We start from the raw sequence: 20216 nt of genomic DNA on the forward strand, positions 1-20216 counted from the left end.
TAAGGGTGAATGTTGCACTGTACAATTAGACCTGTTATGTCTTGTACCACCTCGTATTTGTGACTGGTAAGGACTCCAGGTGGCTCTGGGCAATAAAGGGGTAGACCCAGGTGCATTCTTTCCCCATTAATAAAACAAACAGGCATTGGTAAAGCCAATAGCACTTGCTGGTGCAATATTTATTGTATTTTTACACAAAATAAACCACAACTTCTTAGCAGGCGAGTGCACTTAGAACAGGTAATGTAACTGGCTTTAGTTTTAATGCAGTTCACAAGGATAGGTGACGCTTACAGATGCAAAGTAAAGGTATTGTTGGTTTTGAATAAGTAGGATTTGAAGATATAGTTTGAACGCTAAGAATGTTTTTTTTTAAAACGCAAAGAAAAAATTACTGGCAAAGTAAAGTATTGACACACCAGCCTTGGCACCAAAGTGCACCTTTTTAGGGTGGTGTGAACCTGTGATCAGACTAATGCCGCCAATCACGTCATAAGGCAGTCCGTGGTTGAAGCGGACTGACTCAAAATGCCATGCTGAATGCTGTGGTGGGCGAAAGCAAAATGTGAATGACATTTTGTGAACAAGCCAATAGAAGAAGAGAGCTGACCCAGAGCACCTCTGTGCATTTCTTATTTATTTTATTTATTTTACATATGGCTGGTGAGGTAGGAAGCTGTCTACAGGCCAGACCAGAAAAGTACTTTTTTTCTTTCCTAGCATCTGTGCTGATTTCAGTACATATTCGGGGGTTATGAATCGCATAAAATCGATGTCAACCTAATTTTAAGTCCGTATCACTGCTGGAGATTGTCAGTCACCGTCAAATTAGCTGTGACAGCTCTCAGTCACTGCCACCACCTCCCCCACTGCGACAGTTCCCATCATCCCAAATGTGGCAGTCTCAATCTCACTCGCAGTAATTGCACCTCATCCACTGTGACATTCGCCACGTCACAAGCGGCAACTGTTGCCATCTCAATCGCTGTGACAGTCACAAGCCCACCCAATGTGACACTCTTCACGTCACCGGCTGGGAGACTCGCTATCTGACCCACTACGACAGTCCCCGACTCACCCACTATGACAGTCACACACCCACTCCCTGTGACAGTCACCATCTCACCCACTACACCAGTCACACACCCACTCCCTGTGACAGTCACCGTCTCACCCACTACACCAGTCACACTGTCACTCCCTGTGACAGTCACCGTCTCACCAACTACAGCAGTCACACACTCCCTCCCTGTGACAGTCACCGACTCACCCACTACACCAGTCGCACACCCACTCCCTGTGACAGTCACCGACTCACCCACTACACCAGTCGCACACCCACTCCCTGTGAAAGTCACCGTCTCACCCACTACAGCAGTCACACACTCACTCCCTGTGACAGTCACCGACTCACCCACTACACCAGTCGCACACCCATTCCCTGTGATAGTCACTGTCTCGCCCACTACACCAGTCACACTGTCACTCACTGTGACAGTCACAGACTCACCCACTACACCAGTCGCACACCCACTCCCTGTGACAGTCACCGTCTCACCCACTACAGCAGTCACACACCCTCTCCCTGTGAGTCACCGTCTCACCCACTACATAACTCTCACTCCCTGTGGCAGTCACCTTCTCACCCACTACACCAGTCACACTGTCACTCCCTGTGACAGTCCCCGTCTCACCCACTACAGCAGTCACACACCCACTCCCTGTGACAGTCACCGACTCACGCACTACACCAGTCGCACACTCACTCCCTGTGACAGTCACCGTCTCACCCACTACATCAGTCACACACCCACTCCCTGTGACAGTCACCGTCTCACCCTCTACACCAGTCACACTGTCACTCCCTGTGGCAGTCACCGTCTCACCCACTACACCAGTCACACTGTCACTCCCTGTGGCAGTCACAGACTCACCCACTACACCAGTCGCACACCCACTCCCTGTGACAGTCACCGTCTCAGCCACTACAGCAGTCACACACCCACTCCCTGTGACAGTCACCGACTCACCCACTACACCAGTCCCACACCCACTCCCTGTGACAGTCACTGTCTCACCCACTACACCAGTCACACCGTCACTCCCTGTGACAGTCACCGACTCACCCACTACACCAGTCGCACACTCACTCCCTGTGAGAGTCACCGTTTCACCCACTACACCAGTCACACACCCACTCCCTGTGACAGTCACTGTCTCACCCACTACACCAGTCACACCGTCACTCCCTGTGACAGTCACCGACTCACCCACTACACCAGTCGCACACTCACTCCCTGTTAGAGTCACCGTTTCACCCACTACAGCAGTCACACACCCACTCCCTGTGACAGTCACCGTCTCACCCACTACACCAGTCCCACACCCTCTCCCTGTGACAGTCACCGTCTCACCCACAGTCCCACACCCACTCCCTGTGACAGTCACCATCTCACCCACTACAGCAGTCACACACCCACTCCCTGTGACAGTTACCGACTCACCCACTACACCAGTCGCACACCCACTCCCTATGACAGTCGCCTTCTCATCCACTAAAGCAGTCACACACACACTCCCTATGACAGTCACAGACTCACCCACTACACCAGTCGCACACCCACTCCCTGTGACAGTCACCGTTTTAGCCACTACAGCAGTCACACACACACTCCCTATGACAGTCACAGACTCACCCACTACACCAGTCGCACACCCACTCCCTGTGACAGTCACCGTCTCTCCCACTACACCAGTCACCGTCTCTCCCACTACACCAGTCACACTCCTACCCACTACGACAGTCACTCTCTCACTCCCTGTGACAGTTGCGTCCCAGCCGCTGTCAGTTGCCATCTCACATTCTGTAACATGTTCCGCCTCACCCACTGTGATATTCATTCCTACCTGAAGTGACATAGTCCTTCTTTGGGGGAGGCAAGAGTGAAGAACATCTAGAGACACCCCCTGACTTTACTGAGTAAACGTACGTGAGGGACGACAGACAACCATTGCCTTAAGTCCATGCTGCTGACTTGTGCTGTCCAGATCAGCCCTACCAGATTACCCACTCGTTTTACTTTAAGGGAGCTGGGCCCTCACCCAGCCACAGGTGGCATGCTTCGTCCTAGGGCCCTTAGTCAGGTGGCATTGTTGCACCGAGGGTGGGCTCAGCCGTGCTAGGGGAGCTCTCGTGCACGTCTCCGATTTGTAATTTTTGAGGAAAGACTGCGGGACTATTTCTGGGTGTCCTTCCCTAGCTATTAAAGGGTGGGCAACGGGCGACATATGGATAACGCATAAAATGCCCTCCTGCAAACCCTACTGACTCAACAATAGTTGCTGCTTGGCAAAGTACCTGTAGTAACATGCTTCATCTCACACTCACTTTTTCACCCGATGCAGTATTCGCTCCCACCCTTGGTAACATTCACCGTCTCACCCACCCCACCATCTCTCCTGCCCGTCTGAGACATTCTTGTCACCCGTGTTTTTGTGCCTGTTACGGTCTCGGGTTAAGTCCTGTGCGGGCTTGAAATAATCGGATAGGAAACGGATATACATTCCTTCGTATCCTTTCAAGGCAAAGGCCAAGCGCAGCAGTGAGCGTTCAGGGCGGGCGGGTGCCTCTGAACCAGCCGCGTTAACCCGCTGAGCTATATTACGTGAGGTGTGACCTGCAGGTTACACACACACACACACATCTCTTTGGCAGGTGCGTTTGCCCGCCGTACCTGGGGTCTGTGGGGTGCACGCACATGCCTAAGAACTTATTTTAGTCGAATTCGAACTTGCGATCGCATCTGCGTGTTGCATCCCCATGTATGTGCGCTGCCGATGCGGCCTTCTTGGTGCTCCAGCCTGCTGCCCGCAGGCTGCAAACGCCCCTCTGCAGCGTTTACAGTAACCCCTTAAGCTGCCTCACGGGGAATGGAGCCTTTAATCTCCCCGTTGCACACGATTTGTCCCCCTGGTATGCTGTGCTTGGAGGGCGCCTGCCGCCCGTCGGTTTGTAGCGTCTCTGTGGCGTGTACAGTAACCCTGTAAGTAAGCTGTCTCACGAGGAGTCCGTGAAGCCTCTGGGCCGCATTTTGCACAGAGGTCTCTGTGCAGCAGGTACAGTAACCCCGTCAGACTGACTGATTGACCCCGTCAGATGTCTGGTGGTCTGCACAGATCTACCAAGGAACTCCAGTAACCCTGTGTGTAAGCTGTTTCATGGGGGAGTGGAGTGTGTGACCACGTTACACCTACACCATCTGCAGCAGGGACAGTAACCCTGTAAGCTATCGCGTAGAAAGTGAAGCCTGAGAGAGGCAGACTGCATGCAGATCTCAGCTTAGAGGGTTAAGGTACCTGTTGCAGTCTCATTGGGAGTGGGGTCCGTGATCTGCGTGTTACACACAGATCTCTGCAGCAGGTACAGCAGCCCCATCATGTATCTCGTGTGGTGTGGAGTTCATGCCCTTCATGCGAGACTCAGATCTCTGCATCAGGTACAGTAATTGTAGGAAGGTGGATATCTGACTATGGTTACCCCCAAACTTTTTGCCTGGTGTTTAGCTGGTTTTTGACTTAGTTGGCCTGGGATCCTGCTATTCAGGGCCCCAGGCTGATTGCTCTCTCCTTAAAATGGACTCCATGTACCTTAGGTACATAACACAATTGGAATTGGTTCACCTTATAGGCCCCTGTAACAGTGTACCATAGGTACCCAGGGCATAGGTGTAGCCAAGGCCTACCAGGGGCTGCAGCATGTGTTGTGCCACCCCTGGCCTGGCCTCCATATTTGACACAACTGGCTGATCACTCAGCTGGGGTAAGTCGGTGTAACCACCTCTTACTTAGGTACAGTATGTCTGTGCCTAACCCTAAACTGGACACATATGTTCCTATCAGCCACTCCTATGGAAGGCCTCATCAATCCTGGAGGCAGAGTGCTTGGAAATATGTGAGATGGTGCTCTGGCATGAGCTGAGCCTGTCTGCAGCTGTCGGGAACAACTCCCTAAGCCGTTCCGGGATATTGCCATACCATATACTCTTAAGTGCATTATAATCCTCGCGGTTAAATGCTATCTTTGGTTTGGCTTTATCAAAACATGTCGAGTAAGGTGTCATACGAATTGGAATACTATCCCCTCGCCAATTCTGGCGACGGGGATAGCATTCCACCCTTCTAGAGGGACACGACATGTGCGTAGCCTTAACCCCGGTTAAAGTTAAACAGAGCCTCAGCTCCACAAAATGGACGCTGCCACCACAGACACAAGTCTGGCCTCCTGCTGCTGACCGAAACTCGGCAGATGGTGGCCTGGACAAAGGGTTTCCTGCCTTGGGAGGTGCGAGCACCACCCCAGACAGGATTTTGTGTATTAGGTAGGACAGGGCTGAAAAGAATCAGACATGCCCGGGGCACACAAGGTGTCCCCGTGCATAGGCCAGCCCAAACCGGTTCTGGGGCCTTCCAGCCCCAGTCCTGGCGCGGAGCTGGACAAAGGAAAGGGGGTGTAACCGCCCCCCTTCCTGGTTCCTCCCAGAGGAGGGACCTAGTAGGTGATCCACCCCCTAGATTGGAATAAGAGGGGGAGCAGTGCCATTGCACAGCAGATCATCCCGAAATCAACTTAAACTAAGAAGAAGACTGGACTTCGACATTCTGCTGCACAGAAGACTGAAGAAGAATCTCCCTTGTGGCCAAGGAGTGACCACCCTGTGAACACAGGTACCAACCAGCAACTCGACGTCTGCTTTGCCGCCGCCTCCCGCCGGAGCCCGAGCCCAGAGCCCGACAAGAACCAGATTCCCAGACCTCTCAGAGCCCGATCCACAGTCCCTGCAAAGAAGGGACCCGTGGAGGCACCGAGTGACGTGGGACCGGACCTCTTGGAAGACACTCGTAAAGCTGACTGCGCAGCTTCTGAGGCATCCTCGACGTTGTGCTTTGGGGACTGAGAACCCCCACCACCGAGCAGCCCTTGCACCGAAGATCAGCCCCCCAGCATCTCCACGATCTGCGTGGGGCCCTTTTGCACTGTGCCACTCGACGCGCCATCCCGGCCACTAGCCACGCGGCCAGCGGCCATCTTGGCGACGAACCCGAAGATTTAAACAGCAGGTCTGGTTGCTCCAGACCTACCCAAGCTCCTGTGAAAAGGAGCACCCGCTCTGACCTTGCTGGTCCGAGTGAACAGCATCTTTCAACTTCTGCGTGGCTTGCATTTGCCAAGGCCTGTTTGCTCCGATCAGGTCGCCGACACCGCCAACAGCGAGAAGCCTACGTGGGACAGCTCGTGACCGACTCCTGGACGTCCTCGACCCCGGGTATCCACGTGGCTGCAGAAAGAAGCTACCCGACAACGCCTGTTTGCACCCGACATCACCTGGTTCCACTCTGGTTCCACGGCAGTCACTGGCTAGTGACTTTGAACACTGTCCCCTCTGCTTTCAGGTCTTCACATCTTCAGATCCACCCTTGGATCCACCGGAACTCTTCTCATCGAGCCGCCCGCAGCATCTTCAGCTCCAAGCACCATCGACCAGCGTGACGAAACCCGACACATCTTCGACCCTGTGCACCCGCTTCCTGTGGGTGAGGTAACTCAGCTCCGCCGGTGCTCCTGCACTGGTACACATCCCAAGGGCCTGTGTTTTAAGTTTCAGCTCCGTAGGTCACTCGGAAGGTTCCTAACTTTCTAACTTTGTGCTTTTTACGCACCATAGACTTTGTATTGAGAAATGCGTGCACTTTGGACACTGCACCCGAGTCCCGTGGGCCTTTCCCGACTTAGTTAACTCCAGTCTCGAATAGCTCCAGCGATTCCCAAGGCCCTAGGCCTCTTCACTTTCCTCCTGGTATCCCTTATACCACTTATTTAGTATATGGTTTAGGTGGCCCCTAGGGCTCATCCATATTGTGCAACTTTTGTGTATTTTAAACTGTCTTGTGATTTTACGCTTGTGCTTCTGGGCTCATAAAGAGTCCAGGGGATTTTATAGTTAATAAATCAATATATATTTTCAATATATATCTGTGTGGTGTCCCTTTCATTTGGTATTCAAGGGGGTTGTGTATGGTATAACAGCTGGCTTCACATGCCTTTCAGAGTTTAGCCTAAGACTGCTTTGTCCACGTTACCACTAGGATAACTGGTCTACAAGGTTGAATTACAACCATCATCATAAGGGTTGCTTGGCATGGTACAAAGTGATCACTAGAACTAGTGAGCATTATATACCAGGCCAACTTCTCACATTGGTGAGCAGCGGATTGGGATCTGAGCTTGCTGTTGTTTTACCATTACAATCTTTGAGATTATCATTTGAAAGATCATACAGGTACCTGCTAGGTACATATAAAACAAGACTAGTATACTTAAGTTCTACTGAACTTAGTTGTTGTAGAGCAAAGGGAGTAGCACACCCTAGCTACAACTACTAGATAGGTTTAGTAGGTAAACACCAGTGTAGGTAGATTGCAACACATCCACCCACACTAGAGCAATGTCTGGAACAGAGGGGTCCAGTGGACTTACTCCTGTTGAGAGTGACCCTCCAAGGGCACCATCCCAGTTTGCTATTTTTCCTTTTAAGGAATTAAGACAGCTTTGTGTCTTAAGGGGTCTGAAGACAGGGCCTACCCCTACTACAGACCACCTAAGAGAGCTCTTGGATCAGTCTGAGGCTCTAAAGACCTCTAAAGCAAACCCCACAGGGAATGCTGAAGGAGGCCATCCTTCAGAGGATGACACTGTAGACACCCCTACCCCTATCATCCTAGTAGATGAGGAAGCCTCCACCACTGGAGCTCCTCAGGTAGATGAAGAGGAAGAAGAAGAAGAGGAGGAGGAGGTGGAAAGCAGTGAGTCAGATGATGACAGAGATAGTCAGGTGCTGGTCAGTAGACTGAACCAGGCTAACTTAAGTCAACTTGGGAATGAATCAGGTAACAACCCATTCAGACCCCCAGGTGGACTTAACCAGGGCCATAGGAGGAGAAGGCATCACTCAGGTGAATCCAACACCTCCCATGTCTCTAGAGGCTCTCATGGTCACTCCAGAAAGGAGATGACTAGCCCTCAGAGAAGGGAACATGAGGCCAAGATGAGAGAGGCTGAGCTTAGGATCCAGAGGCAAGAGTTAGAGGTTGCCCTGGCTAAGGAGAAACTTGCTAGAGCAAGACAGCCTAGAGAGAGTGGATTAGGATCCACTGGTGGCAGCAATATCCAGAAGGATAAAGACAGGTCCTTTGATACAAGAAACCTGAGTAAGATTGTGCCCCCCTACAAAGCTGGGGATGATATCCACAAATGGATGACTGCACTTGAGAGAGCCTGCATGGTACAGCAGATCCCTCAGGAGCAGTGGGCAGCAATCTTGTGGCTCTCCTTTGAAGGTAGAGGCAGAGACAGACTCCTCACAGTTAGTGATGAGGATTCTAGAAACTACATGGTCCTGAAGAGTGCTCTGATTGATGGGTTAGGCTTAACCACTGAACAGTACAGGTTAATGTTCAGAGATACCCAGAAGACACAGACTCAGGACTGGTCTGAATTTGTTGAGTGTGCCACTAAGGCTCTGGAGGGCTGGTTGCTCGGAAGTAAGGTTACTGACTATACAGGATTGTATAATTTAATTATGAGAGAGCAAATCTTAAGTAATTGTCAAAATCAGCTTCTACATCAGCACCTGGTTGACTCTGATCTGACCTCCCCACAAGAATTGGGTAGGAGGGCAGACAAATGGGTCAGAACCAGGATCAGGCCTAAGAACCAGGGTGGTGACCAAAAGAAAGAGACTACCAAGCCTCAAGAGAAGGGTGGGGATAAAAGTAAGGAAAAGACTTCCCCAGGGCCCCAAAACTCCAAGAATGGGGGTGGGTCCCAAGACACTTCTACATCCCAGAAAAAGCCTTATTGTCATACCTGTAAACAGGTGGGGCATTACAAAACAGATAGCTGTTGTCCCAAGAATGGCAATAAGGAGAATATACCTCCAGGTAAGGCTCCAACACCTCCTGTCACTGTTAGCAGTGGTCCCCCAGGTGGTGGGAGCACCCCCAAGAATTTGGGTGGGTTTACTTTTGGAGGACAGGTGGACTCTGGCCTATCCAGGTCCCCTAACTCAGATACTCTTGTCTATGAGACTGGCATGGGGTTTGCCAATTTCACTGCTTGCCCAAACACTTTGAGCAAGTATAGACAGGAGCCCCTCATCAATGGCTTGAAAGTTGAGGCCTTCAGAGACACAGGGGCTAGCATCACCATGGTGGCTGAATGTCTAGTCCCCTCAAGGCAACTTTTACCTGATGCCAAATATCAGGTGACAAACATTGATGGCATAGAATCCAATCATCCCATGGCAGTAGTCAATCTTAGCTGGGGAGGTGTCACTGGCCCAAAGAGAGTGGCAGTGTCAGCAAACTTGCCTGTAGATTGCCTACTGGGTAATGATTTGGAAATCTCAGCCTGGGCTGAGGTTGAACAGCAAACCCATTCTAGAATGGTAAATCTCCATGGAAAGGTTAGTGGGGCTGTAATGGCTACAGCCCCAATTCAAGATGTCCTTCCTGAAAAGGTTGGGAGGGCTGAGCAAACCTCAGCCCCATCTTTAGATAACTTCCCTCCTGGAAAGAGTAGCAGGGCTGTACTAGTAACAGCCCATACCCAAACTGAGTCTCCTCCTGAAAAGGTTGGTGGGGCTGTGATGGCCACAGCCCAAACTCAAACTGATACATGGGTAGTGAAGCCTGAAATGATGGATCACTCCACCCAAACAGAGAGCATTGAGGAGGAAGAGAAATCTCCCTCCCACCAGACTTTAGGAAAGGATCAGCCTCCTCAGGGAACTGATCTTACCCCTGATGAAGGAACTGTCCCAGAGGTTGTTAGGCCTGGCCTGACAGAGCCTCTGATGGCAGTGGACCCTTCTCAGGAGGGACCCAGTCTGGAGCAGGTAACCTGCCCCTCTCTACCTTGCCTTACTCAGCCCAGGGCTGCAGAGGACAAGAAGGACAGTGAGACCCAAAGGGCCCCCTGTCAAATAAAGCACCCCCATCAGCAGATTAGGGGCACCAAAACTAGTAGCCCTAGTGAGGTGCAAGCTTTAAAAACTCCTGAGGGATCCCCCTTAAAAGTAGTTAGGGACCTCCCCCAGATGGATATTGTTGGGCACAGCAAAACCTGGGACCCTAAGGGCCCAAACCTGACCTGTCCCTCCAGTAAGCCAAACAGAGGGACCCAGCCTCCAGCTTTAGGTAGCCAGAGGTTGACCCTGAGAGCACAGTGCAACTCAGTCAGAGAAAGAAAGGCACACATGGTGGAGAGTGATTGGAGGAAGCTGAGCCCTACAGAGGAAACTCACTTCAGTACCCCATTTCAACACCAGCCTTTGACTTTGCAAAGACACACCACAGGTAGAGATTCCCTATGGTGGAGACCCTCCGATACCCTTAGGGTGAGGGATTGCTTAGTGGACCATGAGACAGGGGGTTACCAAGCCAGAGCTGGTACTTCCTTATATGGCCACTTAGGCAATATAGGCTTACCTGGTCAAGGATAGCCTTATCTCCTTTCGTTTGGGGGGGGGTTATGTAGGAAGGTGGATATCTGACTATGGTTACCCCCAAACTTTTTGCCTGGTGTTTAGCTGGTTTTTGACTTAGTTGGCCTGGGATCCTGCTATTCAGGGCCCCAGGCTGATTGCTCTCTCCTTAAAATGGACTCCATGTACCTTAGGTACATAACACAATTGGAATTGGTTCACCTTATAGGCCCCTGTAACAGTGTACCATAGGTACCCAGGGCATAGGTGTAGCCAAGGCCTACCAGGGGCTGCAGCATGTGTTGTGCCACCCCTGGCCTGGCCTCCATATTTGACACAACTGGCTGATCACTCAGCTGGGGTAAGTCGGTGTAACCACCTCTTACTTAGGTACAGTATGTCTGTGCCTAACCCTAAACTGGACACATATGTTCCTATCAGCCACTCCTATGGAAGGCCTCATCAATCCTGGAGGCAGAGTGCTTGGAAATATGTGAGATGGTGCTCTGGCATGAGCTGAGCCTGTCTGCAGCTGTCGGGAACAACTCCCTAAGCCGTTCCGGGATATTGCCATACCATATACTCTTAAGTGCATTATAATCCTCGCGGTTAAATGCTATCTTTGGTTTGGCTTTATCAAAACATGTCGAGTAAGGTGTCATACGAATTGGAATACTATCCCCTCGCCAATTCTGGCGACGGGGATAGCATTCCACCCTTCTAGAGGGACACGACATGTGCGTAGCCTTAACCCCGGTTAAAGTTAAACAGAGCCTCAGCTCCACAAAATGGACGCTGCCACCACAGACACAAGTCTGGCCTCCTGCTGCTGACCGAAACTCGGCAGATGGTGGCCTGGACAAAGGGTTTCCTGCCTTGGGAGGTGCGAGCACCACCCCAGACAGGATTTTGTGTATTAGGTAGGACAGGGCTGAAAAGAATCAGACATGCCCGGGGCACACAAGGTGTCCCCGTGCATAGGCCAGCCCAAACCGGTTCTGGGGCCTTCCAGCCCCAGTCCTGGCGCGGAGCTGGACAAAGGAAAGGGGGTGTAACCGCCCCCCTTCCTGGTTCCTCCCAGAGGAGGGACCTAGTAGGTGATCCACCCCCTAGATTGGAATAAGAGGGGGAGCAGTGCCATTGCACAGCAGATCATCCCGAAATCAACTTAAACTAAGAAGAAGACTGGACTTCGACATTCTGCTGCACAGAAGACTGAAGAAGAATCTCCCTTGTGGCCAAGGAGTGACCACCCTGTGAACACAGGTACCAACCAGCAACTCGACGTCTGCTTTGCCGCCGCCTCCCGCCGGAGCCCGAGCCCAGAGCCCGACAAGAACCAGATTCCCAGACCTCTCAGAGCCCGATCCACAGTCCCTGCAAAGAAGGGACCCGTGGAGGCACCGAGTGACGTGGGACCGGACCTCTTGGAAGACACTCGTAAAGCTGACTGCGCAGCTTCTGAGGCATCCTCGACGTTGTGCTTTGGGGACTGAGAACCCCCACCACCGAGCAGCCCTTGCACCGAAGATCAGCCCCCCAGCATCTCCACGATCTGCGTGGGGCCCTTTTGCACTGTGCCACTCGACGCGCCATCCCGGCCACTAGCCACGCGGCCAGCGGCCATCTTGGCGACGAACCCGAAGATTTAAACAGCAGGTCTGGTTGCTCCAGACCTACCCAAGCTCCTGTGAAAAGGAGCACCCGCTCTGACCTTGCTGGTCCGAGTGAACAGCATCTTTCAACTTCTGCGTGGCTTGCATTTGCCAAGGCCTGTTTGCTCCGATCAGGTCGCCGACACCGCCAACAGCGAGAAGCCTACGTGGGACAGCTCGTGACCGACTCCTGGACGTCCTCGACCCCGGGTATCCACGTGGCTGCAGAAAGAAGCTACCCGACAACGCCTGTTTGCACCCGACATCACCTGGTTCCACTCTGGTTCCACAGCAGTCACTGGCTAGTGACTTTGAACACTGTCCCCTCTGCTTTCAGGTCTTCACATCTTCAGATCCACCCTTGGATCCACCGGAACTCTTCTCATCGAGCCGCCCGCAGCATCTTCAGCTCCAAGCACCATCGACCAGCGTGACGAAACCCGACACATCTTCGACCCTGTGCACCCGCTTCCTGTGGGTGAGGTAACTCAGCTCCGCCGGTGCTCCTGCACTGGTACACATCCCAAGGGCCTGTGTTTTAAGTTTCAGCTCCGTAGGTCACTCGGAAGGTTCCTAACTTTCTAACTTTGTGCTTTTTACGCACCATAGACTTTGTATTGAGAAATGCGTGCACTTTGGACACTGCACCCGAGTCCCGTGGGCCTTTCCCGACTTAGTTAACTCCAGTCTCGAATAGCTCCAGCGATTCCCAAGGCCCTAGGCCTCTTCACTTTCCTCCTGGTATCCCTTATACCACTTATTTAGTATATGGTTTAGGTGGCCCCTAGGGCTCATCCATATTGTGCAACTTTTGTGTATTTTAAACTGTCTTGTGATTTTACGCTTGTGCTTCTGGGCTCATAAAGAGTCCAGGGGATTTTATAGTTAATAAATCAATATATATTTTCAATATATATCTGTGTGGTGTCCCTTTCATTTGGTATTCAAGGGGGTTGTGTATGGTATAACAGCTGGCTTCACATGCCTTTCAGAGTTTAGCCTAAGACTGCTTTGTCCACGTTACCACTAGGATAACTGGTCTACAAGGTTGAATTACAACCATCATCATAAGGGTTGCTTGGCATGGTACAAAGTGATCACTAGAACTAGTGAGCATTATATACCAGGCCAACTTCTCACAGTAATCCTGTAAACTATCATGGCATGTGTGGTGTTCGTGACCTGCATGTCAGGCACAGATCTTTGCAGCAGGGACAGTAGCCCCCCAAGCTATTGTATGTGGATGTGGAGGTCATGAACTGCGTGTCACGCAGAGATCTCGCCAGCAGGTACAGTGACCCCGTCAGCTGTCGCCTGGGGTGTGGAGGTCAGGCTCAGTAAGCCCGTGGTTTTCATGCTCCTCACACTCTACAGGTACCGGGGTGGGGCCGGGCCGGTCTCACTTCTCTTCCGCGGATGCAGTGATGCCCCGAGCTGCCAGACTTGGGGAGGGGGTGGGTGCAGGCAGCAGCGCCCACCTCTGCCTTGTCCTCGGCTCTCCTTCCTGCCGTTGGGGCAGGTTCCTCGCCCGGAGTGCTTGGCAGAGGCCGCCTCCTCGCCCCCTCAGACTCAGGAAAGCCGCGCTTCCTCTTCCCACCTTTCCCACTCCCCCGCCCCCTCGGAGGGAACAATGAGGGGTCTATCCCGGCCGCCGCGGCCTCCGGTGCGCGGGTCTATCCACGAGCGCTGGACCAGCAGGGGTGTAACTGCTCCTACACCTGTAATGCCGCCATCAGGCCCGTTTGTTTGCTCTGTAAACAGTTTCTCTTTCTCTCGTGTAACACCCGTCTTCAAACATCACTTACACGAGTCAACAGTAAAGTGAAGCTGCAGTCTGAATCGCGTGCCAGCCTTTTGTGCTTGACTGGTAGATAGCTCAGAGGGTTAAAGCGCTGACGGCCGATCTACCTGTGATATGCAGTTAATACGCTCGAGACCCATAGGGCCGACTCAGCCGTTCATGTTTCCGCGGTCGATAAAATGAGCAGCTCGCTTTATGTGGCACATATGATCTAAATTAGGCTTTGCTTTCCTAGTAGTATTATTACACTTAAAGTGTAGACTGTTTTTCAGCATTGAGTTCAATGTACACTGCTTTAACCAGTGTCGCGCGTTTAGTTAACATTTTTCCGACTGTCATAGTTAGCGTTCGGGTGGATTAACTTTTCTTCTTTAATCCGTCAGCGGTGTCTTGTATTCTTTTATACGCATGGCTATGTTTGTTAGTGAATTCCGTATGTCCGCATTTGCTACAGTTTTGGGTCTTTCGTATTTTTAGACTCGGGTGGAGGGCTTCTTGTGGTGATTGTTGAGATAAACAATTGCATGTGCGACGGTTCCTTGTGCGTTGGTTCAGAGTCGGCTCTCCCTCGGGAGTGAGTTCTGTTATTTGCAGCGATAGAAGGAAATGGCAAAGAAAGGACTATCCAAAAGGAAGATGGGTCTGAGGGACCTGAAGATGGGTCTGAGGGAAAGGTGAAGGAATTAAATAGTGAAAGAAAGATGCTGAGGAGGGACGGTGGGTGATAAAGGAGGGCAGGACATAAGATGGGAAGAAAGAAAACTGGGTACGGGGAACAAGTGAGAGAAAGAAAAAGATAGGAGAAAGGGACGACACACAAAGTGAATAGAGGTTACAATGAGTATCGGAGAGAAGAAAGGACATTTAAAGGGAAATATTCAAATAAAGATAATGAAGAAAACGGAGCACTAATTAAAAAGTGAGATACGGGCGAATGAAAGAAACCGTGAAAAGAAATGGAAAGGAAGGAAGCAGTTAGACGGGGCTAAAGAAGAAAGAAAGCCCACGGTGGAAAGTAGGAAGAAAAAAAAGAATGAAGCATTGAGAGAAGGAAACAGTGGAGTACAGGGAGAGAAGTAAGCCCTGGAGTTAGAGAAGGACTGTGAAAGTGAGACATCGAGGCGAGTGACCTCTGAAAGCAGAAAGGACGTTTGAGAATTGGAGAAAGGAGACATAAAAAGAAGTGAGAGGAGGAAATGTTGAAAACAATCTAGAGAAGGGAGGAAGTGGTAAAAGGAAGAGAGAAGATTAATAAAAACATTGAGAGGAGACCGTGAGACAAGGAATGAAATAGTAACTGGAGGGGAGAGGAGGGAGTAAACACTGAAGGAAGAGCGAGAAAGAAGGAAGCAGTGATGCGAGGAGAGAAGGGGGGAGAGAAAGGAGGAGTCAGTGAAACGAGAAAAGAAATATACAAGGGAGGAAGAAGTGAAGTGAGGAAAGAAAGAAGGAAACAGCAAAGTGGGGAAAGCAGGGGAATTCAACTGTGGGAGAAAAGACAAAACTGATAAGGAGAGATAAGAGTGAACTCCGAATGCGGGATGACTTTAGAGATTAAAAGACGGGGACTAGAGAAGGAAGAAACAATGAAAGGATGAAAGAAGGGCGGAAACAGTAAGCAAGTGAAAGAGGGATGAAGGCAAGAGACCATGAGAAAGAGGAAAAGAAAAAGTGAAAGGATAAGGTACATAAAAAGAGGTGTGAGGAGACTTGTCCATTCAGAGAAAGAGGAAGGTGACGAAACAGTGAAATGAGAAAATGAAATAGTGAAGAAGGAGAAGAAGAGAGCGCTGGAAGGTGCCCGAGGGGGAAAGGACAGATAACGAAGAAAGGGAGCGAGAAGGAAACTCAAAAAGAGAAAAAATGAGTGGGTGAGAGAAGGAATGGACCGAGAGAAGTTAACACCTGCTGGAGACGAGAAGAAACTCATAAGCAAGGAATTAATGAAACAATGGATCGGTAAAAGGAGGTATGAGTGATGAGGAAATAATCGGTAAAAGCAATGAGTGTGAGAAGAAGGAATTGGTGACAGGAGAGAACTGAATCGGTAAAAGACGGAATGAGCTTGAAGGAACGATTACGCAGGAGAAAGAAGGGATCACTGGAAGAAGGAAAGGCTCGGGGTATCGTGAGAAACTGAAGGAAGTTGTGAGGGGAAAATCAATCAGTGAGAACGGAGAAATTGATGAAAAGAGGAAGGAATTAGGGAGAGAAGGAGTTGACCGGTAAAAGAAGCAATTCTTGAGAGGAGGAATACATGAATAAAAGAAGCAACGAGTGAGAATAGGGAGGAGTCAGGAAAAGAAGGAATGAGCGACAGGAAGAAGGAATCCGTAAAAGGGATCAATGCTAGAAGGAATGAATCAGTTACAGAAAGAATGAGTGAGACCGTAAAGGATCGTTTTAGGGATGGACTGTCCCCTCGAGAGGAATGTTCGGCTCAAGGGACAGTTGAGCCCAGGTAGTCTTTTGCGCGGAATTAGTCCCTTGAGCCCGAAACCCGCTAATTCCTCGTTGAAAGGGCCTCAGTCTCCGACGCGACATTGCCGCCCCTGTGAATCCATGTCCACGACTTTTCCAGTTTTGGATGAAAAATTGAAAGGCCTTCGAGCAGCAGCACCTGTACGCGGATCAATATGATCCGGGTAAACCTGGTTTGTCGAAAAGAAGAGGCTGTTGACATCTTCCAGGCAGGACCGCTGTAATTATGCGGCAGGAGAAGGCCAAATTATGCTGCAGGGCTGAATAAATTATGCGCAGTGGCTGAACAAAACTTGTGTGTGGGGGGGGGGGGACTACGGTCTCAATCAGGAACTCTCGGGTCAGGGGCTTGTGCTGAGCCACCCCCCAATCTGTGGGGGCCTATGTTACACCACTTATTATGCGGCAAGAAATGGCAAATTATGTGACATAATGCGGCACGTGTTGAAATGTTATTCGTTCATTATTTCGTTATTTGTAAACTTGTTAACACGTGCTGCACCTCATTAGTATCAATGTAATGCCCACATATATATATTTAAGCAACAGAAAGCTGACCAGTCAAGTTTTGAAAAGGGCCTTCCACCATGCTGCTGCATTTTTAGTATTGTTGGAACCGTTTGAGGTAGAAACAAAAAATATTTTTGTTAAAATCTGCATATAATGCTGCAAATGATGGTTTATGTGGCAAATGCGGCAAATCTATAATTATGCGAAAATCACGCGACCGCACAATGGCATAATTCCAATAGCCTTGCTTTTAGCCTACATGTATCATTAGGGCAAGTTCAGCGCACTTTGGGACACACACTTCCCCAGAAATATACTAGGACTCCTGCTGGCAACAAAAAATTTACATAAATATTTAAGGCATACTCAGTATATTATACTACAGTATACTAATTATAATGGTAATACCACATGAACAGGAGAACAATAATGGAATTAGTAATACAAATAATGACAATAATAAAACAGTACACACCACAGCTCTGCGAGGCACATTAATGGCGACACGGCGCTGTAAACCTCTCAACATATATACACAATTGTAACTTTGATAGTGGCAACACGAATAACGCCAATAATCACATTAATAGGTATAATACTGTGTTAGTGATGCGGTGCTTACATTCAATAACCAGTTTAGGCGGAGGCGTGGTCATATGTTCTGTGCAAGGGAGTTATTGGGAGGGGGTAGGTGCAGGAGGAAAGGAACAACCTGAGAGGAGAGAGGCCAGATAACGGACAGAGCCCGACTGTTGTGCCCAATAATAGAACGGAACTTGAAAAACGGGTTTGTGGGATAGGAGGAAAAGTAGAAGGTTGGAAGGTAAAGGAAAATGCACTGGGGAGATTTTAAAAAAGTAACATAAGTGGAGGAGAGCGAGAGAGTACATGTAGAAGGGAAGGAAGGAAAACCTCGAAGACTTTGGATAAAAGGTGAACGAAGGAGGTGACGAAATGCACAGGTAAGGAAGGAAACGGCGAAAGGTCAAGCTAGGGCGGTGAGAATAGAGAACGAGGCTAAAAGACGAGTGAGAGAATAATCTAGAAATAAGGAAACAACCCAAGCATGAGAGAAGGAAGGGTGGAGTAGAGTGGGGGAAAGGGCAAGAAGGACTGGGGTGAAAGGGCAGCGAGAGAGAGGGGGGAAGGTAAGAGATGAGTGAAGAAAGAAAGAAGGGCGTGCAGAACAGAGGGTGGTGGAAGGAAATTTCCAGAGGAAGATAAATTAAGGAAATAAAGGACTGACAGGAGGTGAGAGAATGGAGACCTTGGTAGAAGGAGGGAATACGGGAATGAGGAGCTCAGTGGAGGTCGAGGAAATTAAGGTAGATTGGGGGAGGTACAACTATGGAAACGATGGAGAAAAATGAGGGAAATGGGGGACAAGGAATGAGCTTGCGAGTCAAAGAAGACAGGGTGAAGGAGTAGAGATGGGAAGAAAGAGTGATGGAAGTAAATCAGGAAACGAAGGAACCAGTTACGGATTCAATAGCAAAACTGAATGTGTGAAGTTAAGCTTATAGTGGGGGGGGGGGGGTGTCTAGCGCCATGATGCCCGGAAAGGGCTTTAACTATTTACAAGTGAAAGAGACAGCTTGAGATAAATGAAAGGAGAGGCAAGGGACATGGGACATGGGAATGGGAACGCCAGAAGAAAGAGCGAAGGACTTAATGCTGAAAAGGAAAGGTGAAAAGGGGTGAACCAAAGCAGGATCTCATTGAAGGAAACGAGTTAGAAACCAGAACTAGGAGAAATAAAACAGGATGAGGGATAACCGAAGAACTGGAGGGAGGAGAGGGAAACCGAGCCTGGATTAAAGAACTGAAGGGCAGGGCGAGGTGTTTAGGGAACCGAAGATGAAGGACCCCAATACCAAGGCCCAGCACAGTGCCACAGGGAGAAGAGGGTGTGCTAGCTGGGTTCAGCTGCGTACCTTCAGATCCTGACGGCCAGGGCTGGCACACGGGTACCTCCCGGGTTGGAAGGCGTCAGACAGCTCTGGGTCGGGCAGGGGGATGGGGGCTCCTATGCTAGCAGCCGATAGAAGGTTCTGGTGCTGGCACAGGGGACCTTCCGGTCTTGGCACTCGTCAGGTCTCTCTGGTGTTGGCACAGGGTCCACTCCTTTATTGGCAGTCGTGAGATCTCGCTGGTGTTGGCACAGGGGACCCCTGGTGTTGGCCCTCGTCAGATAATGCTGGTGTTTTGCACAGGGGGCTCTCCGCTTATTTCTCTTCCGCGGCCTCTGTCATTAGTCCGTGGACACCGCCAGCCTTCTCTTTAGTCAGCGATCGACGGAGGGTTGGCACAGTGGCCTCGGTTTTCTTTGATGTGGCACTGGGTCGCTTTTTTTTGTCAGTTGTCGCTCGGTGGATCTGATGGGGTTGGCAGGCAATAACCCCGTCTAAATCAGATAATCCTTGCGTTGGCACAAGGCCCGTGGGTGGGTTTCTGGGATTTCCCCAGGATGGCACAGCGCCCCTATAGCTAGGCCTGGCTCGGCTAGCCCCCAGCAGCCTCACAGCCTCTTCCTGTGGTTGGACACTGGTCTTAGTCCTCTGACGTCCCTTGCCCAAGTGCCAGACTTTAACCAGCTTCCCTGCTAAACCCTCTCCGGCTGGCTCCCCACGCAGCCATTGGCTGGATCCGGAGCCCGTGGGCGGAGCCAGGGACCCTCGCTGCCCGCGCGCTGGGAGGGGCTGGGAGGAGTGGCAAGTCTCGGAACTATCTGTCCTATGCCTTGGATTGTGGCTGTGAAGCTTTAAAGGTCACCTACAAGTAGTAGCTCTGTCGAAGCGCCTCGTTTCTGACGTGCGGCACCTCTAGGCGCACGCGCGGCTCGAGCAGTGCACCTCGTTCCCAACGTGCAATACTCCTGCTGTTCCAGTGCCCTGGCCCAGGCACTGCTCTCCCACTGCTCCACAGTCTTAACTTGCCCCCCCCCCAAACCCCCAGCTGTTCCAGTGCCCCGGTCCATGCACTGCTCTCTCACTGCACCACAGTCTTAACTTGCACCCCCCCCCCCCCCCACCCCCAGCTGTTCCAGTGCCCCGGCCCATGCACTGCTCTCTCACTGCACCACAGTCTTGACTTGCACCCACCTCCCCCACCCCAACCCCCAGCTGATCCAGTGCCCCGGCCCAGGCACTGCTCTCTCGCTTCACCACAGTCTTAACTTGCACCCCCAACCCCCAGCTGTTCCAGTGCCCCGGCCATTGCACTGCTCTC

General features: G+C 50.8%; 1 protein-coding gene across 1 annotated transcript in view; it reads right to left on the reverse strand.

Moving 5' to 3' along the window:
* SOX10 (SRY-box transcription factor 10) overlaps window positions 1-19550 on the reverse strand; it is a 42240-nt gene extending 22690 nt beyond the window's left edge. Inside the window, exon 1 of the mRNA XM_086963251.1 lies at window positions 18923-19550. The gene's annotated coding sequence lies outside the window, so the exon portion shown is untranslated. The remainder of the gene's footprint in view (window positions 1-18922) is intronic.
* Between the last annotated feature and the right edge of the window lie 666 nt (window positions 19551-20216).

This window comes from Lissotriton vulgaris, chromosome 1_1, assembly GCF_964263255.1.
Source record: "Lissotriton vulgaris chromosome 1_1, aLisVul1.2, whole genome shotgun sequence".
In the NCBI taxonomy this organism is placed as follows: domain Eukaryota; kingdom Metazoa; phylum Chordata; class Amphibia; order Caudata; family Salamandridae; genus Lissotriton; species Lissotriton vulgaris.